Here is a 27,977-nt window from a genome sequence, read left to right as displayed (position 1 = left end):
TATATTGAGAGGAGCTAAATTAATTTAATATTTGATTTCCGTAACTCTAGATGTATGCAAGTAGTTTCTTGTGATGAAGCGAGCAACCTTATTTTGCAAAAGACTCGAGTTTGTGCTCGAGGTAGGCCTCGACACAAACTAGAGTCAGCGTCAATTAAGTAATTAAGACACAAACTAGAGTCAGAGTCAATTAAGTAAGCGAAAAATTTTGTCTTGGAGTTAGCCGAGTGCAAATAGTGCCTTATGAAGCCAAGAGATGTGATTGCTTTAGTAGAGTTTGCCGTTTTTACACTCTGCTAAGCAGCTGAGCGGAGCGGATGTGCGAATGCACATGCGCCCTCCGCTTAGCTGCAAGCGGGCTGGCGGAGTCAGAAACACGGTCCGCTTACAAGCTGCCTGAACAGAAGGTTGCTGCCATTTTTTCCTAGCAAGGTGGTCGATGCACACACCCACTCTGGCTTGTGCATCGAGGCACCTTGCCTGCCTTGCTCTTTACAAGATAGATTTGCACAGACGAAGACTTATGTCTGCTAGAAGGTGCGCATGCTGACCCATTTGAAAACCTCGCAGCGCGGGAGTATGTGATGCACGCTGTGCAGCATGTTAGCATCAGAAAGGATCAGATTGTATGCAAAATGCAAGCTCGCTGGCTATCACGTGGCATTCCCCAAGATGGGGCTTTATTTTCCACTGGATAAAATGGACCCGTAACACATTACAAGTTCATGTTTAGATGCTTTATGGACAAATAAGCTATATGTATTCGTTTTACTTATAAAAGTTTTACTTATAGGTGCTTTTATTTTGTTTCATTACCCTGAATTCGGCCAGAAGGCACTGCAAATACGAAAGGAACATCAAGCGGAAAGCCAGAGAAGCCGAGATAATCTCGTGGGTGGCGGCAATGGAAAATAAACCTGCTACGAGTAACTACTGAAGAGGAAATAACGATATCGGGAAAGAAACAATCTATTATAACTCAAAGGGAAGTTTATTACTTTCTGAAACGAGCTCAGGATGCCTTAGAACACGCACTTATACAGCAAGATATAAGAAGGAAGAAGCATGTGCTTGCTGCGGTAAAGCTAGGGAAACAATAGAGCATGCTTTACTAGAATGTGAAATATCTCCCCAACAGTAGATTTAGGCACCACTGGCCTATACACCATTAATAAAATATATCCAGAGAGGGAGATTAAGATGGACTGCAATGATTGTAATGGCATCATTGGAATCAGACATATGCTGGCGGGGTGTCCTGCGACTCTCCCCAACCTCGTTGAAGAATGGACACAGTGGGAGAGAAGGATACAAAGCGCATTGTTTCAGGACCAACTAAGGGCAGTCCAGGGGGCCCATGATGTCGCTGAAAGGCTTGGCCTGACAGTGCCAACGTGGGAGCGGCCCGCCTTGGCTTGAGAAGTCAAGCCTCTGGACCTCATTACAATAAAAGTTTTCACACACACACACACACCATTGGCCTGCTTGAAGCCCTTGGGTTCAGCAAGAGCAGGGGGAAAGTAAAAATGTATGCAGTAAAGATTGGTAAGCAGCGAATGGAAGATTGGTGGACAAAAAGTAGGGAAACGACAAACAACAGAGGCTTGCAAAGACAAAGTTCAGAAAGTTTGGTTATGGGAAGTCATCGTGGGTTTTTTTTTCTTTGTTAACATACGTCGAACATTAGGCAATACAAGAGCTTCATGGCGCAACCCACACCTCTTTCCAAAGGGGACACTCGTAGCACCTATCCATCCATCCCTCTGCTCCGCTAGGCTAGACATACAACTAAAACGTACAATCACCCACCACTCCACCATGTGGCTAAGCGGGGCAACTTGGAGCGGGGAGAACTGTAAAGACACTAAACTAAAACATTCTAGTGAAAATCACATCTACGCAAATGTTCCATGACAGATTGAATGACAAATGAACACCCAGATATTGTGAATACCAAGGCTATGGGCATGTTTTATAATTTTGTAATTACATAACACGGGTTTAGCTGTAGTCCTGAATCTGATAGCTTTTGTAATATTAATGTTGATTTCCGCTTGCTTACTGCCCCACTTAGAGATTGTCTAGGTAAGATAGAAGGTACCAGGTATCCTCAGGGTTACTAGATCACGCAATCATCAGCAAATAGTCGATGATCATAAACGCTTACCATTACTAATATCGTTAATATAATCTAAAAACAAAATAGGCCTGAGCATGGAACCTTGCGGTACTCCAGATTTGACATGATTTAATGGAGACAAATGGTCATTGATGAAAACGGATTGCTACCGGTTAGTTAAAAAGTTGGTAGTCCACCTAGTTATTCTCACATGTATGTTAAGATCTGTCAGTTTATGAATAAGCCACAATTGAGGAACCTTGCCAAAAGCCTTCGCAAAGTCTACAGATATTACATTGATTCGATAAAAAAGATAATCAATCGTGTAAAAGTCCATGCCGATTGATAAAGAAAAAGTTTTGTTCTGTAAGAAACTTCATTAGAGCAGATGAAATGATGAGTTTGCAGCACATGCTGGTAAAGAAATTGGTCTGTAATTTGATGGGTTAGACGAATCACCAGATTTAAATATGAGAATTATGCAAGCTGCTTTCCAATCATTTGGGACGCATCCCGTGTCAATACATTGCTGAAAAAGCTTGGCTAAAATGCGACATATTGCAGGTTTGGATATCTTCAGAAGTTTAGGGCAGATGCCATCACAACCAGGAGCAGAGTTAGTTGGAAGACAATCGATACAGGACTGTACTACTTCAGAAGCGATATTAATGTTGTGCATGCTTGAATGCAAAATAGGGGCCTGAAAGCTTCTAGGTACACCAGTCTCATCTGTGAAAACAGATGAAAAAAACTTGAATTCAATAGCAACACGTGCCGGAGAAAGAATGTTACCATCCTTAGATAACGGTACCGTCAAGTTCGATAATTTGGGTTTCCTAAATTTTTGTGTCATTGCTAAGCATGTCTGAAATGTCATGGTTGAAAAATTTATCTTTGGCTGTTGTTGTTACGGTCCTGCATAAGTGTGCGTGCTCACGATAGGGCCTCCAATCTTCCACAGATGCTCATAGTTTAGCTCTGCAATATAAAGGTTTCGCATGCGTCACAAACCAAGTGCTTTCTGTGCAGGCTGTTATTTTGAATTTTGGAATATGCTTTGCTTTTAAGTGTGATCAGCCCATCACGAAGTACCCAGTTTGTGTTTATGTTGCAATGAGGGAATGACTGAAAAAAGTCGACAGAAAAGGTGGAAAGGTCACTAACAAGCCTGCTGACATACACGCGGGTGTAATCAAATATTACTTTCTTTCTATTTTCACGTTTTTTCAGGGCACCTATGAATTCACAATGCAAGATATTGTGGCCACTGATACCATCCAATACATTTTCAGTTACATTATTTGGTTCTGTGGCTAGTACTGAGGTCAGAGTGAATCACCATGAGTGGGAACAGAAACAATTTGATGCAATTTGAAAGTTGAGAGCATGTCAGGAAAACATAGGCATTGACGTTTTTCTTGTGCCATACAGGGGTCGGCATCAATGCCATTCAATATTGGGATAGTTGAAATCGCCGACAAGAAATATTGGTGATGTCGGGTACTTGTTCTGGACAAAACTTACACATGTTTAGATGATCCGGAAAGTAGTGGGATGAATCAAGTGGACGATAGCAGACTCCAATGACAGAGGTAGAATGTGTGGGCAGACAGAGCGCAACCCTTAAAATTTTGAGGCAGGAATTAGTTTCAATAACGCAAGCTTCCAAACTAGATTTTACTGCAATTAACACACCGCCACCTCTCGATTCAGTTTTATGTTTTCTAAATAATGAAGGCTGACGAGACGAGGACGATCCAAAATATCGAATGACAACCAGGTTTCGGTGCCTAGAACATCTACTTAACAGGATTCAAGATAAGAACAAGAGGTGATCTTGCTTACGAAATACGCTGCGGAAGTTTGACACTAGAATTGACACATATGCATCACAGCGTTCATTTTTACATCACTGGGTTTTTGCGAGGACATGACGTTTCGGGAGGGCACTTACTTCATTAGTGGTATGGTCAAAGACAAATCGTGTTGTCTAGTAGAAGCTTCTCAAACAGAAGTTTGAACCTTTCAGCGGGCTTTTGTTTGGAACGTCCGAAATCTCGGAGTTTCTTCCTAATGGACTGCATCCTCATTGAAAAATCCTTATCAATCCACACGAGATGATTCAAACCTTTTTTAGTTTAAATGCATTTTTCAGTATGTGTTTTTTTTTTTTAAGTTTAGGAATTTCACAATTATCAGCCAAGTATGCCCTTCTATTTTCTGTCCTATTCTATGGGCACGTTCAATTTCACCAGCTGCAATGCCTAAATATTTAGAAACCAACTCAGTTACAAGCCCTTCCTTTTCCTGCCACATCTCTGAGTCTTGCTCAATAATTGCTTTAAAGATAAGGTTGTTGTGACGCAATCTGTTACTTAGGTCGTCTACCACCAAACTCGTGTTGCAATTGTCCTGATTTTATGCTTTCCAGTTTGTCCTGGATATCCTTAAGCATGTGAATTACCTTGTGACGCCAGAGGTTCCTTCCATTTTGGAAAGAAGTTCAGTAACATTCGTTTGGACGTCTTTTACTTTCCCTGGGATGTCTTTCTGAAATTTTCCATTACAGGCTGCCGTATCCTTGAAAAGGGGTTGATAATGACATTCGGCTGCGTGGAGATGAGCAAGTGGTACAATGCTTAAGCGTACTTAAGTCCCAGAGGAGTTTCTGCATGAATTTTTCAATTGTTTATGAAGGTTTCTTACCTATTCAAAGGAAAGTATTTGCAACATACTGATGTGGTACTAATTGGCTGCTGCTGGCTGTTGGCCTTGGTGTCTTCCTTTGCTGTTGAGCAGCATTTACTGAGTGCGCAGTAATAATGAGCTGCACCAAATGGCTACACATTACTGCTGTACTACTCCAACTATTCCAAAAGGACCAATTTTTCTGCTCCAAAATGCACCACGACTACTTATTTCCTAGTCCAAATCCTTAACTGGCTAGGCCACCACTGCATGCTGACACACCACCCACTGTGGGTGTGGGCTGTATTAGCCAAGTCTCAGTAAGACAAAAATAACTGTGGCACTGTTCTTTTTGAGCTTTGTTACTTAATGAAAAGGCTTTGAATTCAGGCCACCAGTGCTGCAATAAAGTATTCCTATTCCAGCCGCCCCACTTGTTAAGAGCTGCATGCCACCTGCATTACTGGCTGGGCCAGTCACTTGAAATCGGTGGACTATAAGGTTAGAGTAGAATCAAACAGAAGAATTTTTTTCATATACTGGCTTTGGACGTCCCCAAATTTTTGGGATGGGCCTGCTATAAATTTTACGTATTCATAACATAGGAAGGTTATGACGACATGTAACCCAGGCAGGCAATGCTTTTGGAAACGAACTTTAAACTTTGCCACTCCGACAGTGGTGAATAGAGTGATCTGTTGTCATGTTTAGCAGTACTACTTGCATCTGACCGCTGGATGTATTGTGTCACTGTTCATTATTTATTACATGTGCTTATACCATGTGCTCCAAAAAGATGTTCCAATCATTGGGGCAATCTACTAATACCAGCTACGTACTTTCGCAATGTCTCTGTAGGCATCTCTTTAAATCCTTTTATGTCTAACACGATACACAAGGACTCCCCTGTAATCACTGACACAGAAATAGTACAGTGTAGTTCTAAAACAAATGTGCTTAACTCATATTGGTGACAACAAATAGTTTAACATTGGTGCTGTCATAGGTCTGGTTTGCGATTACAGCCGACGTCTTGTGGTTGATTAAAGGAGTTCTTTAACAGCAAGGTCCAGCATTACCAGAGCCTGATGGCTTGTAGACCCACCATGTTGTATTAGTGGTTTTGGCGTTGCGCTGCGAAAGTGAGGTTGTGGGATCACATCTCGGTCGTGGAGGCCACATTTCGACGGAGTTCGACGAGGTAAAAATGCAATGCCCGTGTACCGTACGTTGAATGCACGTTAACGAATCCCGCGAGGTGAAAATTAATCCGCAGTTCACCGCTACAGTGTGCCTCATCAGATCTTGGCTTTGGCACGTGAAGTGTCAAAATTTGAATGTTTTATTAACCGCAGGTACGGTGGCTGCCTAGTTCCTGCGTCATTTTAGATTACCTTTATCGTTAATTTCTACCTCCGTTTCCTCTGTTTGGGCTCCCTGGGACTAGGCCATAGTGGCTATGGCTAGACGCACCGATGAAAAAATCTACGAGTCTAGAAGCGTTGCAAATTTCGGTTCCTTAAAGTCAACTTTGCCATCATACACTGCGGTGAAGTATACCACGAATGCAAAGGGGCCACTGTGAGGGGACACAGCACGAATTCCTTCATTATACACATGCATTCCAGTTTTCTGTCACAGTATGAGCACGGAGACAACTAATAATCAGAACTTTATTTCTAAGAAGTCGTTACAATTTGTTGGGGTCCTTCAAGCGAGAAGCTGTTGCAAACAGCTTGAAAGTGCTTGACAGCACAGCAGTCAGTGTAGAAGAAAATAAAGCACGCATATAATTATATATTCTATATTGACACGTGTATACATACATTTATCGGGCGACCACGTTTCGCCGCCTAACAAATCTTATCGCACAGCGCGGCACGCGCCTGCATGTATCCGAAGTTTCTGGAAAGTTATCGATGCTTCTATCCGCTGTCTGTTGTCGCCGAACCTTGTGTTATCTGATTTCATCGCGTGACGCGAATGGTGTAGAACTTTGTGGAAGGCACACGAGCCCCAACAAGTCTGGAACATTCGATGACTACTGTATAAAAGCTGACGCGCTGGACCCGCTGATCAGATTTTCGACGATTGCCGACTGTGTTCGCTGCTATCATTGTGCTTTAAGTGTAGCCTGTTTTGTGTGCACAGGTTCGCCCAATAAAAGCTAGTTTTGTCTTTCACAGTACTGCTGCTGTGTTCTTTAACGTCACTACCACGTGACAATATAGTGATATACTACATACTATATTAGCTCGTGCTTAACAATGGTAATTGCACAGTTATAAAATAGTAAAGAGGGGTGGACAGTGCAACTGTATGTCCCAACCGAAACTAACATGAACACTGTGTGTACAATATATATATACATATATACACTGTGTTCATGTTATGTCATGTTCGTGTGTGTGTGTGTCTGTGTGTGTATATATATATATATATATACATATATATATATAGAGAGAGAGAGAGAAAGAACAGCACATTAGTAACTTCCAGTGACAGATATCCATACATTTGTTCCCGCGTGCAGGCATCATGTAATGAATGATTCTAGACCAAAAATTATTTCGCGTTTCCGGATAAAGACATGAACATTAATAATGCCTTGGTTTTCATACTTATTAAGAAGTTAAGGAACATTACAGGTTAGCGATTGCATTAGATAAATTGTTAGCCTTTTTGGCACGAGCCATCTATCCTGGCTGTAGTCCCGACAGTAATTTTACAAGTGAAGAGACTGTTAGAGGAAAAAATATGAATACAGTAAAGGAAGGCCATTCACATCTGGCAGTTTGAAAAGTGGTGATGTTGTGTGGAGGTATGGAATGTTAGCAATAATTCCGACGAGCACGTTTCTGAAGAAAAAGCTTGTGTTAGTGTTCACGGTGGTGCCCCACACACGCATGCAGTAGTTAATGTGAGACGCAAATAGTGCTGGGTAAATTTGTAATTTCAACTGTTCTGGAAAGAAATAATATTTTTAAGGCTGTTGTGGCTGGACCATCCCAATGAAGTGGAAAGGAGCGCGTTCGCTTTAGGAATGACATTGCAAGCCTCCAGACCAGAGACAAACAGGCTGGTATCATCCACATATAGAATGGTTGTTGCCTCGGTTTCTGCGAGGGTTCATCGAGCAATAAGGTTCCCAAAGAGCTCCAGCCCCACAGGAAGGTGCGAGGTGAAGTCCGGCAACACTCATGCACGCAGCTGTTCCCCCATTCTCCATTCCCCCCAGCTGCGCTTTGCTTCGCTGCACCGCTCATTCTTGGCTCAGCAGCCGTCCGACATGGAGGTTCCCATTGTTGATCCCGCCAAGTACGAGATTCGTTCCGTAATTCGCTTTTTGCACGCCAAAGTGACTCCACCCGTGGATATTCATCATCAGTTGATAGAGGTGTATGGCGACAAGTGCATGTCTGTTCAACACGTCCGAAAGTGGTTCAGGGAGTTTAGTGCTGGTTGAAAGAAAGTCCACGATGAAGAACAGAGTGGAAGACCGTCAGTTTCGAAGGTGGTTATCAAGATGGCCCAACGCAAAATGCTTCAATCGAGGAGGATCAACATCTGTGAACTTATTGCTCAAATTCCTGGAAGTTCTTACGGTACAGTGGAAAGAGCTTTGACTAAAGTATTGGGGTATCAGAAGTGTTGTGCTCAATGGATACCGCAGCTATTGACATCAGACTACGAGGAGAAACGCCTTGACTGTGCTCGCCAGTTTCTTCAAAATTGTCAAGAAGATAAGGAAGGATTGTTGGACTCCATTTTTATGGTAGACAAAAAGTGGGTGTTTCATTTCACTCCTAATATGAAATAAAAATCCAAAGAGTGGCGTCACCCAGAGTCACCAGTCGCAAAGAAGTTCAAGCTCCTTCTGCTGGCAAAGTCATGGCCACTGTTTTTTGGGATCATAAGGGGGTACTGCTGATCGATTTAATGGAACGTGGGACAACAATGAACTCTGAGAGCTATTGTGCAACACTATGAAAACTCAGGCAAGCTATCCAGAACTGCCGGCGAGGACGACTGGCAGCCAGTGTAACACTGCTTCACGACAACGCTTGACCTGACATCTCCTGTCAAACCCAGGAACTTTTGACAAACTTTGGGTCGACTGTCATGCCCCACCCACCGTACAGTCCGGACCTCGCACCTAGTGATTATCACTTGTTCCCCAAGCTAAAGGAACATTTGAGTGGCCAACGCTTCCGGAGCGATGAAGAAGTCGGAAGAGGTGAAATGCTTCCTCAACGGGTCGGCGGCAGACTTCTATGACACTGGGATACAGAAATTGGAGCACTGTATACAAAAATGCGTAGAAAAAGATGCCGATTATGTAAGTTTCATCTTTCCAATAATGTAAATTTCTATGAGAATAAACAATGTTGTCTTTTTCTAAAACTGATGGGAACCTTATTTCTGGATCAACCCTCGTATGTCTATCATGTCATTAACGTAAATGTCGAAGGGGACCTAAAATGCTGCCCTGTGGGACACCTAACAATATTGCCCTGTCGGAGGAAATACTATTTCCAATGACAATGTATTGCCTGCAATCAAGCAGATACGAACACAACAAAATGTGTCATTCCGTGTACACCGTTGGCAGTCAACTCTGTTAATAGAATCTTGTGTTGCATTGTCAAAAGCCTTGCTGTAGTCAATAAATATCCGGACTACTAGGTTTCATTTTTCTAGCTTCTTGATTAACGCCTGCTGAACAAGCAGTGCAGTTTCGGTAGAGCAGGTCATCAAAGCTGTTTCTCCATCGCCAGGGTTCGTGTCATGCTCTCCAACCATGATTCCTCGCTCCTTTGTGCCCTCCAGAGGGGCATGGTCATGGCCCCCCAAACAAGGGGCTTAAATCACCACAGCAATTAAACTGCAATTTTTCGCTTTTAATATGCTTCAATGCAATACACTGCATAAGCTTCCTTGCTTAACTCAACTGTAATGCGGCAGAGGTGACTTTAGGAACACTTTCTAGACATACCAAACATTATGTGCATTCTGGTCGGAACTACACCTGACTTAACATTCCGACACGTCGGCATATGGATGGCCCTTGTGCAGTTTAAGAGCACGAATACGCATGCTGGTTGTGGCTTGAGGAAATGTGATTGCTTAAACAAGTTTCAATGCCAATGCCCTAGACTGAGCTTCACCACAATGCAGTTGTGTTATGCACTGGAGCTTCCGTAATGTATTGCGGTCCATCACTGCAGCAACGTCAGAAACAGCTTTGAATGGGTGTCAGGTGAGTTATTAGATGTCTCGGTGCTCATACTGTGACAGATGACGGCACATGTGCGCATGTATAGTCGGGAACATGTGCAAGGCTGTGTTGCAGTCTCGTATACGGAGCTTGCAAGATGGGCGAAGCAAGGACCCAAATCACCACAACCCTGCCGGAAATAGCTCTAAATCCCTGCCTGTACACTTATTAAGGGTCTCGGTGCTTTTACCGTAACCGGAGATTGCACATATAATAGTATATTTTCAAAACTGAGCTCATTGGAACATCTTCCTGTTCATGCTACGCACACAAAAATGAGGAAAAAGAGAAAAATTATGCAGATCCCACACCCTGTGGGAATTGATGTAAGTGAAGCTTTCCATGCTGGATGCTCTGATTGATGATAATTAGCAGTGTTGACGGCTAAAGCTTAATTTCTTCAACGTTTAGGCTAACATGAGATTGGCGAATTGATGTTAAACGTTACCTTGTGGGCACCACTGCTGTTTGCCTGCGTAATAGGCAGAACACACAGGGAGAGGTGTTTGCATGAGGCATTTTAGTGGGCCATATCTTATAACCCCTGAGAGGGTTGAGTGTTGTCATTTCCTCATATGGCACATCGCGTTATGGCAGAAGTATTAAACTTGAATTGGATTATGGGGCTGTACGTGCCAAAACGACACTCAGATTATGAAGCACGGCATAGTGGCAGACTCCAGATTAATTTTGACACCGTGATGTTCTTCAATGTGTCCCAAAATCTAAGTGCACATGGGTTTTCTATTTCACCCCCGTCGAAATGTGGCTCCCACGATTGGGATCAAATCCATGACCTCTCGCAATGCCATAGCAGCAGAGCTAATGCGGCAGGCACAGAAGTGTTGATTTGACGGTCAACCACTTCTGTAGTGTTTCCTGGACGCTGCGGTGCATTTTAATTAATGCGGCTCTGCTTCTGCACGCCCTGTGCGAGTTGCCCGCTTGACATATTTGCATGGTCTTTATTTTTTCAGAAATAGCAGCAACATATTGCACTGTGCCTTGAACATAAGCACCCCACAACCGCTGTTGTATGTTAGTGGAGTTTCCTTGCCTTCTCATGTCACTTCCCCCATCTTATACGGGAACTGCCTCTTCTCCTCCCTCTTCTCTCTACAGTTCTATCTGTGTCCCCTCTCGCCTCGCACGTAAGCGCTGCAGTTTCTTCAGTGCTTCCGAAAGGAGTCACGGATAATTGCAGCTGTCAGGTGGCTAATGTGACAACGGCCAGGGAGCTCCAGAGGGCATTGTGCACATTCGATGCAGTGGGGTGAAAACAAGCTTCTCCCATCTCCTTTCCTCTCTTACTTGTGCCTGTCATGTATATACACACTCTGAACACCCCCCCTCCCCCCCCCCCCTCCCGACGTGGCGTGTGTGACATTAGCAGCTGGAGTGGGAAAGTCAAAGGAAGAGACACATGCGTAAAGGATTCTATGCTTACCCAACGAGGAAACCTGTCCGTCACGTAAGATGATTGCTTTCAAGATAAGGCCGGCATGAGCGAGCGAATTGTAAGATCGGGCCTGCGCAGCCGCGCCATAAGCAGCGGCCGCTGATGTACAGTTGATAATGGTTTGCATCGAGAGGAGGCAGCATCATTGACCACATCTACGTATGACGTCTACCTAACGTGACACTGTTCAATTACGTCACGTAGAACAGCACGCATTGGCCAGTGCTCATCTTCCATGAAGCAGCAACATCATCCAAACGCACCATGATATAAAAGGAGTGAACAGTGCCACTACTGGCCTCTGCTTCATACTCATGCTGGTCTTGGTTTAACATTTTGGTGTTGCATCTGCGCTTCTCCATTTCATGATTTTTTCGTGGCATTTCTCGCAATTATATGAAACGCAGCAGCATATGATGACAAAACAGTAGGTGATCAGTAGCAAATGCTTATGCATCATTTAGATAACTCCGACAGGATACTCTGCATGTAATTTTATCTTTTTCCACTTTCAGTATGCTTCAGCGCTATGGTATGCTTGACCGCGTAACCTTGCTATGTCCAGTGTTTGTGACCCTTTCACACTGTTGGTATACTTCATCACAATGCTAAGTGCATAGTTGAATGCGTAACACCACTGTATTGGGATGAAGCTAACTTATGGGTCCGACATTAGACAGCTTTAATTTAGCGTACGCAACTGTAGCGTATGCCATAGTATATATAGCGTATGCTAATCAGCACACATTTTTTTTTTAGTTTTAGTTGGCCTGTGAGATGTTCAGATCTCAGAGGCCATGTGCCTTCATTGCGGCTATCTCCCGACTGTAGCTATAGGTGGTGCTAACATGTCGGATGTTTCTTTCGTTAGGCTTCGACTCACTCGAAACGAGAAGCGATCTCGAAAACACTACAAGGTTATCCATAATACTCTGTCATCGTAGCAGCCTGAGACTAAGCGAAAGCCATTTACACAGTCAGTTGCTAAGAACGAAGTCCATATACAAAAGCAACGCCAAATTCAATTTGAAGCTGGCAGCCGGGGCCGCCGCCATGTTTCACGCAAATTCCGCAAACCACACAGACGCTAATGCTAAATCTGAGAAATAGTGTGTGTACGCTATATGCAATGGGTCGTTTAGCGTTCTGCGCATGCGCAGTGATGTACGCTAAACTAAAACTGTCTATTATGCAGCACATTTTAGATGCTTGCTGGTTTTAAAGTCCGAAAGCTGAGATACAACAGCGTCACACACTATCACGTGAGGAAAACGAACCGCTGCATGCAGCAAGTAGCGTCAGCATAAGCACTAGATTACAATCGAACAGCTCTACAATGAAGACCACAATTAATTTGCCTGTAAAACAAAGAAACTTATGCGTCCCTGGCGGCTTATTTATGTTTATAAAACGAATGCCGCAGCAGTGCCGCCACTGCCCCGCGAAGATGTCACCAGGGTAAGCTGTGCCCTAGCGCTAACAGCAGTGTATTTGAAGAGCGTGCTGATATTACTAGTTCTGTTGCTCTGCCCCAGGATTCACTCACCTCATATGCTACTTGTAACGGACCAACGGCTGACGAATGCATGGATAGGCAATGTCAACGAAGGCAACCAAAAATTTTGTAGCAAGGGAGGCTTAGGGGCACTAGACAATCGGGGGCTTAGCTTTGCATGGTTCCTGCATTTGTTTGGAGAGCAAGCTGGGAACCTCAATGGAGCACAGCGTGGCTACAGTAGAACATGCTGTCAAGGATATTTTGCAGAGAAAGATTAGCGGTCTATTTCATTAAGTCTCTCTTGAATTCTTGTTAAAGATTTTCTTTTGTTGAAAGTGCTTAGCTATTGTGAGCAGTGAGCTGCGCAACCTTTAAAACAAAGTGACCTGCATAGCGAAGGATTTTGAAGGTGCGAGCACTTTGTTAACAAGGCTTTGACTACATAGATACATTCAGAGCAGCGCTTTCTGCCCTTTAGCCCATGCAGAATTTGTAGGTCCTATTTGCGCCACCAGGATCTGCCAATGTACTGCAGTGAAGCCTTTAATATGTGTCCCAATGTCCAATGCTGCGGAGTTCAATATATCGATTTACTGTCTGAGCAAGTTTGATGTATGAAGTTTCATATACATGGAATTCTCTTGGTGATTCACCACTTGTTATTTAAGCAATAATTATATTTATAATTGTTTCATACAACAAGGTTCAATTCTAATGAATTATTGCTATATGACATTCTTCCCATTATTATAACTAGTACTCTCAAGCTTCGAACCTCCCAGCTTCCTCATACAGTTGGCCAATGTGACAGTACACCTGACACAACAAGCCATGTCGTACACTTACTCTGTGCATATTCACAGCCCATGCAAGCTTGTGCTGAAAGCTTGTTGCTGCTTGCAGAGGTAAACATTTCACTTGACTGTTGTAATGATCTCGCTGACTATGTGACTATGATCTTGCTGACTATGTGACTATAAACAGTTACTCCGCAATAAAACATAGTATGAGGCCATTTTGTAAACACGAGTTTGAAGTAAAACTGTGCCATGCATCGTCGAAAAAGGAAAACAACATTACAGGGATAAGCATAGTTATCGTGGGCTTGTCTCTATAGCTTTTATGTCTTGCTTTGTCCACATTATGCTGCACAGTTTTAGTTGAAGCGGTTATTGGCTGGCAGACGTCTTCCCATCATGTTACTACGAGTTTTGATGAAAGCAGTCTTGGCTAGCCTCTCTAGCCCTGGTTCTCTGGCTTAGGTGCTGGTGCCTCCAGTAGTTCAGATTTGAATGGGTGCAAATTAATTTTCCCTCTCAGTGAAATCAGGGGAGGCTCTGCGATTGCCGAGGAGTGTAGACGTGCTCGCGTCGGCTCTGTGTTCGTGAAATGATTTTGCAGCATTTTCTTGCGAATTGTGGCCTAATTTTTACACCAGTCGATCCGTGAAGATACCAGGACTCCGTAGACGCCTCATTTTCAGGTGGAACACTCGATTTCCCTGTGCTACGGACATTTTCCTGTGCTGCGAACGTTTTTGTGAATCGCCCACGCCGCCGCCGCGCGTGCACGCCGGGCGCACCGGATGCGCGGCGCGCACTCGAGCGAGCTCCGTATCGCCGATCAAGTTTCTCTGCCCCAGCAACGAGCATGGAGCTCGAAGTGGCCGCCGAGACGGGCTGGCGAACAACTCGCCTTCGCCAACCGGCGAAGCTGAGGGACGACTCTTCACCCCAAAATGACTCTACCCAAACCTCAAGCACTCGTTCTCGTTCCAAGACCAGCCACCAGTCAAGGCACAAGTTCTAAAGGCTGGACGCATGCCTCCGCTACCTTCCAACCAAATCAAAATTATCATTCGCCCCAAGGGAGCCCTCAACATTGCCAAAATTGGTAGTCCTACCGTGACTACAGCCGTTCTCCAAGCCGCACAGCTCAGCCCAGCAGATATTCAGCAAGACACGGTGTGCCCCAACACCCAACAAAACATTGTCTTTGTAAGTACGCCAAGTCTGCAGAACGCAGACCGGTATGTCTGCATAAAATCAATTCAAGTCAATGGGGTCACGCACGATGTTAACGCGTATGAGACGGCCGCTGAGGACACCACGAAGGGAGTCATCCGCGGAATCCCCCTCTCCGATACCCCACAGCAAGTCAACGCCAATATCATCAATACCCACAACCCCCTCGCACTAGCCGCAAAATGCATTGGAACAACAACCACCGTTGTTATCGCCTTCAGTGGCCCCGACGTGCCATATCTGGTCTGTTACGGAGCTACCTTAATCCCATGCTCGTTATTCCGCAAGCAAATAGAAATTTGCTACCAATGCGGCCGCCTCGGACACCGCATGGATGTCTGCCCTTTTCCCAATAACAAGATCTGCAGAGGTTGTGGAGTCCGCAACCCACCTCCCGATCACACGTGTAACCCCAAATGCTCACTGTGCGGCGGCCCTCATCTTACAGCGGACAAATCGCGTACGGCTCGCTGCAAGACACCATACGTTATTCGCAAGCGCATTTGGGAACGCCGAGCTGCAATGCAAGCCACCCTTCAAGAAAGCGACTTCCCACCCTTGAACTCCAAGCCCCGCTCCAGATCTCGGACTCCATCACGCTCGAGGCAACATTGTTCCCGGACCCCTTCACGTTCGAGACAGCGCCGTTCCCGATCCAGATCTACCTATACCCCACCCGCCAAGTCTCCTACTAACAAGGTGAGCTTCGCAGAAGCCCTTAAGGGCACCTCGCGAGAGGGTCGCAACACACCTTCTCCACAGTCCACGAGCACCAATGATAACGCAGAAATAGCTCACCTCAAAAAAGAAAATGCCATTATGCGCGACCTAATTCACAAGCTCTCGCAAGAGGTTCGCGATCTTAAACAATCCAAGACACCTGCTCCTACACCACCCACCAAAGCGTCCCACTCCTCTAGCCACGACGCTCCACTGACACCACCTCCCAAAAAGCGGGCCCTCCAAGAGGGAGCCACGAGCCAAGTGCGCTCAGAGGTTAAGGACATGCTAGTCTCACTTCAAAGCACGATGACCGCACTCCAGAACGCAGTCAAATCCATGCAACACGCCGTTCTCGCACTGGCACAGCGCGTCACAAACATTGAAACCCACGTACAAACTCTCCCCGTGCCCGCTCATCCTACCCTCCAAACCCCCCGCACTGCCCCTGACGGCATCCCCCAATCCCCATCATGGCCCACACTAACAGAGATACACTTATCTGGCAGTGGAACTGCCGAGGCTATCTCCGCAAACAGCCAGTCATCCGTCAACACCTTCGTACCCTCACCCGGCAACCGGACGTCGTCATGATTCAGGAAACCCATATCGATTCGGTCACCCTCCCAGGTTACCAACCTTTCATCCCGATACCTGCTTCTCGCGCCTCTGCACTTTCGTCCACAAGAGAATCACCGCCATCGAACACAATCTCCACGACCGAAACATCGACCACCTTCTCGTTGAACTTATCCCCACCAGGAGACGTAAGGAAAGTATTTTTCTCCTTAACGTGTACAGCCATCCCTCTGCCAAAGTTCGAGGCCGTTTTCTCACCCTCTTCAAGAAGGCCCTTAACGTAGCTGGCACCAACCCCCTCGTTATCGGTGGAGACTTCAATCTCCCCCACACGGTATGGGGATATGGCTACTCGACGACGGCGGCTCAAAACCTTTGGAAAGACTCCCAAGACCTCGGCCTCACTTTCATTACAGACCCCACGTTCCCCACACGCCTCGGTAGCTCCACTTCCCGCGACACGACCCCCGACCTGACATTTACCAAGAACGTCACCAACGCTCAATGGAGCAACACACAACATGATCTCAGTAGTGACCATTCCATCATTGCCATACTTATCCCTCGGATAGCTGCAGCTACTGCCAAACCCCGTGAGTTCACTTGGGTTGACTGGGATGCATTTCGCAAGCATCGATCCGCTGACCAGCACGCGGAACGCATAGAGGACATTGATGCATGGACCCGAAATCTCCACTCCGATACCAATGTAGCCACGCGCACCGTTACAACCGATGCCCCCGTCGAGCGCATGGACAGTAGATTGGCCCATCTCCTCGTGGCTAAAACATCCATCCTATCCCGCTGGAAAGGGCAACGTCTCAACAGGCGCCTCCGCGCTAAAATAGCCCTCCTCAATAAGGAAATCGAAGCCCATTGCCTCACTCTGAGCCGTCAGCAGTGGACTGAACTGTGCAATACTGCTGACGGACAGATCCATTGTCCCTCTTCTTGGAAGCTTCTCAAACACCTCCTCGATAGTCAAGCCACCCGCTCTTCCCAACAAGATCGCCTCACTAAACTTCTCTATACAGAAAGGAAGAAACAGGGCCACGCCCAAGTCTTAGACTACCTCACCAACAAGTATCTCCCCGTGGGCCCAGTGCAATCTCACGGCTCCTACACCGGGGCCCCCAACCCCCCACTGGACGAAGACTTTAGTGTCGCTGAGATCCAAGCCACCCTGCATAAATTAAACAGCCGTTCTGCCCCTGGGCCCGATGGGGTCACTAACAAAGCCCTCCGTAATCTGGATGATGCCACCATCACCCACCTGACAGATTATATCAATGACTGCTGGCGTAATGGTGCCATTCCGCCGGCCTGGAAAACAGCAAAGGTCATCCTTATTCCCAAACCTGGCAAACCTTCTAGCCTCGATCATCTTCGTCCCATCTCACTAACCTCATGCGTGGGAAAGGTTATGGAGCATGCCTTCCTCACACGAATCAACACCCATCTGGAAGACACTGCAGCGTATCCTCACTCTGTCATTGGTTTCCGGGCCCACCTGTCGACCCAAGACGTCATGCTACAACTTAAGCACCATATACTAGAAGATAGAACACGTAGTACTAAAGCTATACTCGGCCTCGACCTCGAAAAAGCATTTGACAGCATAGCCCATTCCACCATTCTTGACCGCATCTCACGCCTTAATATCGGTGCGCGCGCTTATAATTACGTCAGAGACTTTCTCTCTAATCGCACGGCCTTCCTTTCGGTGGGGGATCTCCGCTCCGACGCCCAGACTTTGGGCAGCGCGGGAACCCCCCAGGGCTCCGTTATCTCCCCAATGCTTTTTAATCTTGTCATGATCGATCTTGCCAAGGAGTTGCAGCAAGTGGACGGTGTCACCCACACCATATACGCTGACGATATAACCATCTGGGCCCACAAAGGCAATGACGGCGAAATAGAAACGGCACTACAATCCGCCATTGAAACAGTCGAGACCTATATCCAAGGCACGGGGCTTCGCTGCTCCCCTGCAAAGTCCGAACTCCTTCTCTACAGGCCTACTCTCCGTGGCCGCCGTCCAAAATACTCCACCGCTAAACGCCATTACGAAGACATTGCGCTTCATCTCACGCATGGCAGCCCCATACCCCTCGTCACCAATATCCGTGTGCTCGGCTTGTTCATAGCGGCGAACGGAGCGAATGGCATGGCCCTCGCCAAAATCAAGAGAAATACAGCCAACACCATGAGACTTTTTAAGCGGGTCTCCAACCGCCGTGGGGGTATGAAAGAGGAGAATCTGCTCCGGTTAATCCAGTCTTTCGTAATTTGCCACATCACCTACGTTGCTGCGTATCTAAACTGGTACAAGGCTGAACAAACCAAGCTCAACATCCTCCTACGCGGTGTCTATAAACAAGCCCTCGGCCTCCCCGGTTGCACCAGCACTGACCTCCTCCTTCAACTAGGCGTCCATAACACACTGGACGAGCTCATCGAGGCCCAACGTCGCTCTCAGCTGGAGAGACTCACTCTCACAGCCACGGGTCGCCATATCCTCACCTCGCACGGCATCACCTACCACCATCAACACGGCCATAAGCACTAGATCCCCTCCACCATACGAGCTTGGATTCACACCGATCCTATCCCCAGAAACATGCACCCCAAATACAACCACGCACGTCGCACAGCACGTGCCACGGTTCTCACCAAATCGCTTACTCGCCACGACGGTGTGAGTTTCGTCGACGCTGCCGAATATCCCCACAGTACCCGCTTTGCAGCCGTCACCACGCGTGAAGGGTCTCTCCAACATGCTATCAGCCTAGTAACCCCACACGCTGAGGAAGCTGAAGAAGTGGCCATCGCGCTAGCCACCCTAGACCCAACATGCCATACCATCGTCTCTGACTCCCGCTCCGCCGTTATCAACTATATCAACGGCCGTATTTCACACCAAGCCTTGCGCATCTTGCAACAAGAGCCCCGCTCAACCGACCATCAGGTTACACTCGTCTGGTTCCTGGCTCATGCAGGCACCGTCCACCCGCACCTCCCCAACCTCAACGAGGTTACCCACTCCCTAGCGCGAGGCCTAGTTGACCGCGCGGGAGAAGGGGAGGCTGCCCCCACCGGTAGGGATCGCCTGACACGCTACAATGATCTTGTGAAGTCCTTCTACTTAGAGCGTAGAACCTTCCCCGGCCCACACAACAAACTATCCCGAGCGCAGGCTACAACTTTCCGCCTGCTACAAACCAATACTTACCCCTCATTACAACTTTATAACAAGATTTACCCAGACATTTACTCCAATCCCACGTGCCATATCTGCAAGACACAGCCAGCCACACTTCCACACATGCTTTGGGACTGTAGGCACCAATACCCCGACACTAACACCACGACCCTCTCGTCGAGATGGCACGCTGCCCTGCGTAGCCCCAACCTTGACAACCAACTCTGGGCGACCCAGCAGGCCTGCGAGGCGGCGAAGAGGCAACACCTCGACGTCCCCACGTGGGAGGCCTAGGCCCAGTCACCATCTCTTGCTGGTTTCAATAAAGTTTATTCAGTCAGTCAGTCAGTGAAATAATACCAACTTTCCCTGGTTACCGGGCTTCTACAATTCCTCCTGAGATGGACTTGTTCAACAGCTTTACCGAGTACTTTAAGTAGGCAGTGTATTCTATGTCGTAGGGCAAACAGAAAATTAGCATAAGCACTCTTGCTTTCAGGCTGCCATAGACTTCGAGTTAAAAGTGCAGTCCAGATCAACATGCCCGACCTTGATCCCTCCAGCCTATGTGCCAGCCTTCCCTATGAGCCAATACTTGTGCAGGTGAACATACCTTCTTTGTTCCATGCAAAACATTTTGTTAACTGTTTCCAGGAAAAAGTAGTTCAAGCATAAATGGCTAACACATGCTCTTCATACCAGGTTGCCATGGATAATGGAGACGATAGGAAAGTACAGGCCAGCGTCGCTGTCCCAGATCCATCCGGCAGCTTCTCTGTCTCTGTGTCCTAACTGCTGGTCTTCAATGGGAGTTGACACTGTCTCCTTCTATAGGGGCATTTTCTGACACGCTCTTCTGTGGGAGAATGCCCCATTCATAAAAAGAAACAACAAAGATTGGACACGAAATGGTGCAGCTCAAAAAAAAAATTACTTGTTGGGTTCGCCACCGGGCCATATGCGTCGGCGCTCGTGACTCGACAAAAAGCAGCCGCAGCGGCACACGCAAGCTCAGGCTTCACATAGTTTCGCGCCCATCGCAAGAGAGGCACCTCACGGCTACATTCGGATATTGCCAGCGCACAAGGAGGAAGTGCAGAAACATGCACGCTTGCAATCTCGGAGGGATGCGCATGCGTGCAAACTCGATACCATGGGTGCACAGCTAGAAGGGGAGAAGGGTCGTTTTGCCACACGTTCGCACACCCTGTAATATTTTGTGCGCAAGTGTACATACTAGACATATTGTCTGTAGTGCTTATTTTTGAAATGTGATATTTTGGGACATATAATACATATAATATGCATCTTGGCTTTGTTGCACATTAAGAATTTATTTTATAAATACTATATAATTATCTGAAAAGATGAATGTTTCTTTAGATTTCACACATTTCTTTTGCTACATTGTAAATGTATATCCTAATAGATTAATGTTTCGTATGTTATATGTTTGCCAATAGGAGACTTACTGCTGCCATGCGAGGGCCTTCAGGCACATTAAAGCTGTATGTTGCAGCTTTTCGCCTGGAGGACAGCCAACAAAGTTTGTTGGAAATAAAACCATTTCTGGTACGACAAGTCGAAAATTCTATTTGAAGTCGCTGCCTCTAGACCCTTCATGCCAACCGCCATTTTGGCAAGGCTGTGTGATGTCTGGGAATAAGGCTGCTTCGATGGATTTCAAGACCAGATAGCAGCCTTCCTTCACACACTCTGGCACGAAAAAGGGCAGCACAGGTGTAAGTGTTACTTGTGCTACAATTCCTTCACTTGTGCTATAAATAGCAGCAGCAAACTGCCAAGATGCAAAAGCAAAACAATGAATGAGGGCCATAACGTATTTCCCAGCTCCTGAAATCAGTTCCAGTTTTTGCAGTAGACCAAAGCATGGCCTTCAAGATCAGCTTCGATTACCAGTGGGAACAGTTTCCGAGGCTGCCAATTCATTTCATCAAGACTCAGTGTTGCCACACTGCTTTTGATTCAAGTGTGAGAAAAAAAAATTGAAGTGAACATTTTCTAACACATTGAATGCAGTCAAATTTTCTTTCTGTTATGCTTTCCTTTTATTTCAAAGCAAAAAAAACCCAAAAATCTAAGAAAACAAGAAGCAAAACAGAAAGAAAAATATCTCAGTATAGGGCGAACATCATTGCACAGTGTTGTGAAACCAGATGTGCATGCCTGTGAGGGTGATGATTGAAGTGTGTGCACTATACATTCAGTGATGCTACAGGCACGCACTGTGCTGTTTGCATTTCATTTGATGGTGATAGTACATCCACACAATGTAGCCACAGGGACAAGTGAGCAGTCAAGTGAAGCTTTTTGAGATCATGTTTAGTTGGATCATGCAAATAAAATGCATTAATTAATCATATGCCATGGAAGAATCAAGCACAAGTACACAAATTACTGTGCATGACAGGAGTGGCTGCGAAGATGTATAAGACTCACACAAAGGACGGACAGCAGACAAGGGACGATGATATTTAACTAATTTCGCCATGGAAAATGACTTCAAAGTTTGTGCATTAAGTACGAAGAAAATCCGAGGACACCTAAGCACTTCTTATGAGTTGTGAATACTTTAATGTCCAACTGAACGCCACTGAGCAGGCCGAGATATGAACTCCTCGCAGGCCAGCGGGCACGTTAAGACGCTTGGCATATATTGATTTAGCCTTACCGAGGCGCAGTTAGAACACACACAAGAGCTTGAGTAGACAAGGAACAGGTGGTAACACAGGCTTGCGAGAGGGAAGGTGATGTGTTGTCATAGCAATGCACTCTCCCCTCGCGAAATAGCGCAGCAGCAGATGTTCCCCTTTGCTCGCGTTCCTCTGCTGAGACACGAGCCAGCAAGTGCAAGCTAGTGTCATGAGTGCGCCTCGTGTGCTCACATGGTGTCACAGTCAACGGGAAATTAGGCACCGTTTTGCTGCTACAGATGCTGCCGGCTTTTTCACTGAAGAAACCATTTAACTCTTGCATAAAAAAAAATCCTGTCACTGACGACATAATAAACAGCAATAAAGAAATTCCATTAAAAGTATTGCATCAAACCAGCTCAGAGCACAAAAAATTTACCAGAACTGTCAGGCTTGGCTGCTGAAAATTAATGTCTTGTAGCAAGGTTTAACGAGCACAAATGATATGCAAGAATACTCAGAATGATGCGAATGCTCAGATGCTAAGTGCTGCTCTTGTGCAGGAGCTTGGCAATGCAGCTGGCATAAATGCCAGTCTTCTGACTACTACACTGGTTTCATGAAAAGTAGGTTATTCTGGCAAGAGTATCACTGCAACATCACTGCACTACACTTTTACTTCACTGTTTCAGATAAACAAGTCAACAGACGTCTGAAGTGGTTCAACCACAATTCACAGCTGGAGAGCAGGATAGCAACCATAGAATTTGGCGAGATTATTAGACAACAGGCAAAGGAGAGTGGACAAAAGTTGGAGGTGAAAGCTGTTCTGTTTGACCGTGAGGAGGTGTATTGGAGTCGTCAAGCAACAGGCAATAGCGATGGTGCTTCCTAGCGTGCCGATATTGTTCTGGCTTCAAGGCACATAATGGTGATTATTGCATTTTATAGTGTCCCATTCTTCTTTAGATGACAAAGTATTTAAATTTGTGTATTGGTTACATTTGCAGTGACGTCCAAAATCTAGATTTGTACTGGGCAAAGACAATACTTAAAAATTAAGCTCAGTGGTTTTACATGCCAAAATCACTAAATGATGATGAGGGATGCAATAGTGAGAAACTCTGGATTAATTCTGAGCACCTGGGTTTAACGTGCACCCAATACACGGCGCACAGCATTTTTTGCATTTTGCCCCGATCGAAATGTGGCCGCAGGGGCTTGGATTTGATCCCACGGCCTTGGGTTTCGCAGCCAACACCAAAGCCACAGCACCAGTAACATTAAAAGAAAGCAGTGATTTGATAAAGCGTGTAAGAGCACAACAGTTTTTAAGCATTGCTTCATGCTAAGGTCTAAGTCATAAGCTCGGTACTGTCACACAACAGCCACATTAACGAGATGAACAATGGGGATAAAATGCCAAATTAAGCTGCAAAATTATGAAGCAAAAGCCTTTGAAGCTGTGAAGTTCTTTAGGAACTTGGAAGGTGTGGACATTTGGACATGCAAAGGATGCAGTCTTTGGAAACAACTTGCCAAGTTAATTAGTTGTTTTTTACCAAAGCAATATTTCATCACAAAGCAAATAGCTATAATTTAAATATGCTCCAAGATTGAATGCCCTATGATAAAAATTTCTATTGCATTTTTAGCAAGTTATATGGAGCAACCAAAGGTAAGAGACATTTGATGCTAGTGTTCAATAAATTTCAGTTATTAGAAAGCCCTCGTCCTGTGCCCTTCTGTGTGTCTTCCGTTATTTCCACACTGATTAGTAAGTATGACGCTAGTGACTGCAATAGAATACGTGAAGGCCGAGAAAATAGCAATGGCAATGAAGAGCTATTGCTTGAACAACGACAAAAAAAGCTTAGGTGTAGTGACAAAGCAGAAAGGAGAACATGAACGAAAAGTATGTGCAAAGTCATACATGACAAGAGAAACCCAGCAGGCAAAATGTGGTGAGCAGGGGGGTGGGGAGGAGTATTCCGTAAGAGCCGACCTAGTGGACTGTCCATTTTGGCCGCTACTGATTGGCTAGGGCTGCTGGTCTCCTCCTCTCACAGCTGAATCCAATCAGCAGTGGCCGAAATGGACAGCCCACTAGGTGTACTCTTACAGAATACCCCCCCACCCCACCCCCCCCCCCCCCAGCAGGAGAAAATGACGAGATGGATTCTTGCCTTGTGAAGTGCAGCAACTGTTCTTTTTTTTTTCTGTTCAGAGCGAACGTGAGTGAGACTGGAGATGTAAAGGCTTTGATGTGGAGATAAGCTGTGGTCTGGGATGAAGCACAATATTGGTTTCCAGCTGTGGATGAATTTCCAGGAGACCCTGCAGATAAAAGTTTTTTTAGCAATTAATAATTCACGTATCTGGCAAAGGAAATCATTACAGTGAACATGCGGCATAAGCAATAGACAGCCAGGCACATATAGCAAAAGACAGTGCCACTGTAGAGGAATGGCGACAGGGAAGAGCAACAAAAAGTGATCAAGCATGTGCAGGGAGAAGGGTACAGAAAAAGTACAAGGGATCACACAAAGGAGATCAGTTTGACAGTGACAACAAGAGCAGCACTTATGAGCACAAATTTCAGAAGAAAGTAGCAAATTAATTGGGTCATCAGTTGCCAAAGAGCAAGCATTTGCTGTCACGAATGCTACTGATGCCAAGCATCAGTCCTGGCACTGTTAAGGAAGTGAACGCACAGTTGTGGCAAGGGATAGCAGCAGCAGGTGTCTCATAAAAATGGCAGTACCGGGCAGTACTGGGCTACAGTGAGCCAAGTGTACCAGCCTGTGCTTCTGGAAATCTGTGACCTATGCCGAGTTGAAATGTACTGCTAAAGTGGGTGTACGTCGGAAAGACTTTCTCGCCCGTGCGGCGCTCGTGCCGAGTTGGTGATGGCGGATTATTGATTTAATGAGCCATCTTTCGTCTCATTAAAGATGTCTTGTGTCTCTTCCCGGGCGAGGAGTAGGGGCCATACTGTAGACCAGGCATGCTCTCCTGGAGCAGTACCTTCGCTCGTGCAACGGTTTTTGTACGCTGCTCTCTGACTTTTAAATGGAATATTTGAATGGTCCCCTTCGATATAAATAAAGGTTCTTCAGCAAAACCATGTGCAATAAATCGGTAAGCGGGAGCCGCAGAGCTAGCGAAACGGAAGCAAAGCAGGCAAGTCGGATAATAATAATCGGGGTTTTACGTGCCAAAACCACTTTCTGATTATGAGGCACGCCGTAGTGGAGGACTCCGGAAATTTTGACCACCTGGGGTTCTTTAACGTGCACCTAAATCTAAGCACACAGGTGTTTTCGCATTTCGCCCCCATCGAAATGCGGCCGTTGTGGCCGGGATTCGATCCCGCGACCTCGTGCTCAGGCAAGTCGGACGTACAATTAAATTAAATTATGGGGTTTTACGCGCCAAAACCACTTTCTGATTATGAGGCACGCCGTAGTGGAGGACTCCGTAGATTTCGACCACCTGGGGTTCTTTAACGTGCACCTAAATCTAAGCACACGGGTGTTTTCGCATTTCGCCCCCATCGAAATGCGGCCGCCGTGGCCAGGATCGGACGTACATTTAGACAGATCGTCATTGTAAGCTCAGGTGCTCTCGTGAGGGCTCCGTTTGCCGGTGACGTATACCGTCCTATCGCAGTACTGGTGAAAATCCATTATATCGTCGGGACGAAAAAAGCACCCCGCCACTTCTATAACACCAGTCGGAACACTGCGGCCGCCATCACCTTTTAGAGTGGTCTACGACCATAAATTGCATAACGACTTTCGCTTTTCCTAGCTACAGGGTGCTAAATATGTTTCAACATGCAGACATGCATGTTCACGCGAATCTCTTGAAGGGTACAGTATGCACTGACAACCAACGCATGATGGACACGGCGAAATGCTATGGCATTAAAGTTGTCCGATTGATCCTCGATATCACAGGTTCACTGATCAATGATTCACTGATCCCGTCGCACGTTCCGCATGTTACCGTTGCGACAAAAAGTGCAACAAACCTACCAGCAACATCCACGGAGACGCAGGAGGAGAACTTGTGGACGACGCACGGCACGCACGGCTTCGTCAAGAACACAGACATTGACGTGAAGGAATCGCCAGCCGACACACGGCAGAGTGCCGGCTCGCCTAGGGACAAACGCATACAAAACGAGCATAGAAACTTCTCCTCCGTGGTACCTAGGCAAAGGGAGAAACTTAGGGCGCAAACGCCCCCAGAATTTCTCTCTCGCAGCTGGCGATTCCGCAAATGACCGTCTCGTCGAACCACCGGGTGCGGAGGCGAGCACGCAGCAAGGCACCCTATGATGGATCGATGGATGCTATGAGTGTCCTCTTTGAATCGGGGTCGTGGGTTGCGTCACCACGCTCTTATTATTTTGCCTAATGCCCTGCCTATATTTTAAAAGGAAAATAAACCTCGGTATCAAACTAGGGCCCTCCACACCATCTGGCGGATGGTGCGGCAGTTAGATGGCACTTGTCGGTGGCACCGCCGAGGGAACAACGACATAGACACTGTTATCCCGTTCCGTTTACGGCTACATGCAATCGTTTTTTTATATATGCTTAGCTGCTGACTAAGGCTAAATATTCTCGGCTTAAAGAGGTGCCATTTATTGCCATCGTCATGTTTATACGACATCTACAGGTGACCTAACCAACCGTTTCTTTCTAGAAGTGGTTGCAAGATACTGATATTTACCCGCCGCGGTTGCTCAGTGGCTATGGTGTTAGGCTGCTGAGCACGAGGTCGCGGGATCGAATCCCGGCCACGGCGGCCGCATTTCGATGGGGGCGAAATGCGAAAACACCCGTGTGCTTAGATTTAGGTGCACGTTAAAGAACCCCAGGTGGTCAAAATTTCCGGAGTTCCCCCACTATGGCGTGCCTCATAATCAGAAAGTGGTTTTGGCACGTAAAACCCCATATATTACTATTATTAAGATACTGATATCCTAGATACACCAAATCCATCTCAAGTCGGCTAAGACCGCATCACAAAAAAATGGGTTTCACCCTTGACGTGATAGCTGGTGAAATATTATGACCTGTAAGCATTACCCCGTATTCTCCACGCTCCTTCATTCCAACGTTCCTCCCCTCAGCCCTCCAGCTCAACTCGAGAGAGTGTACGGCAGCAACACACTTCGACAGCAGTGGTCCCTGTGCTTCATGGTCGTTTTAAGAGAGAGACAACTTCATGATGATGATGTGTGTTGTTTTGTGGCGCAAGGGCCAGGTTTGGCCAAAGAGCGCCATGACTGGTGGTAGTGTTAATGACGTCTTATGGAAGATGTGACTTGGCTGTAAAGTGGCCTAAAAATAGTCGCTGTAAATGCGTAAAATCTATGTACTATAAAATTATGGCGATGAATAATGACTAAGACTGTGAAGATTAAAATCCATCGTAAAAGAATGATGCATTGTTTAAAACATGCGAGACGTTGAATTTCTTACAGCACTACAGCCTCGCCAGAGCCCTTGAACCACAAGGGCTTAGAGGCATGTGCTTATTCAAAATAATTATCGCAGCAGCATCCTCTGAAGAGAGGAAGTGCTACGAACGTGTGGGGCTAATAACATGAAACACAACATCTTCCAAAAAACCTAAGACGGCGTTGGTGTCAAAGAGTGGTTCTGGACGAAGTAACATAACAGGATGAAGGGGGATGTGGTGCCTGTATGCTAAGAGAAAGTGTTTTTTTCTTTCGGGTT

The 27,977-nt window shown here is 46.1% G+C and overlaps 2 long non-coding RNA genes across 2 annotated transcripts in view; one reads left to right on the top strand and one right to left on the bottom strand.

The window, feature by feature from the left end:
* The window catches only part of LOC135901290 (uncharacterized), a 49,527-nt gene extending 47,548 nt beyond the window's left edge, over positions 1-1,979 (top strand). Inside the window, exon 8 of the long non-coding RNA XR_011509710.1 lies at positions 832-1,979. This is a non-coding gene — a long non-coding RNA (uncharacterized lncRNA). The remainder of the gene's footprint in view (positions 1-831) is intronic.
* Positions 1-26,374, bottom strand: part of LOC139052115 (uncharacterized) — a 36,677-nt gene extending 10,303 nt beyond the window's left edge. Inside the window, exons 1-2 of the long non-coding RNA XR_011509713.1 lie at positions 26,262-26,374; positions 24,408-24,558 (exon numbers count right to left, since the gene is read on the bottom strand). This is a non-coding gene — a long non-coding RNA (uncharacterized lncRNA). The remainder of the gene's footprint in view (positions 1-24,407; positions 24,559-26,261) is intronic.
* Positions 26,375-27,977: the final 1,603 nt, after the last annotated feature.

Source organism: Dermacentor albipictus, unplaced genomic scaffold (genome assembly GCF_038994185.2).
Source record: "Dermacentor albipictus isolate Rhodes 1998 colony unplaced genomic scaffold, USDA_Dalb.pri_finalv2 scaffold_19, whole genome shotgun sequence".
Taxonomy (NCBI): Eukaryota; Metazoa; Arthropoda; class Arachnida; order Ixodida; family Ixodidae; genus Dermacentor; species Dermacentor albipictus.
The sequence above is the reverse complement of the archived record's forward strand: the minus strand, read 5'-3'. Positions and strand labels throughout refer to the sequence as shown.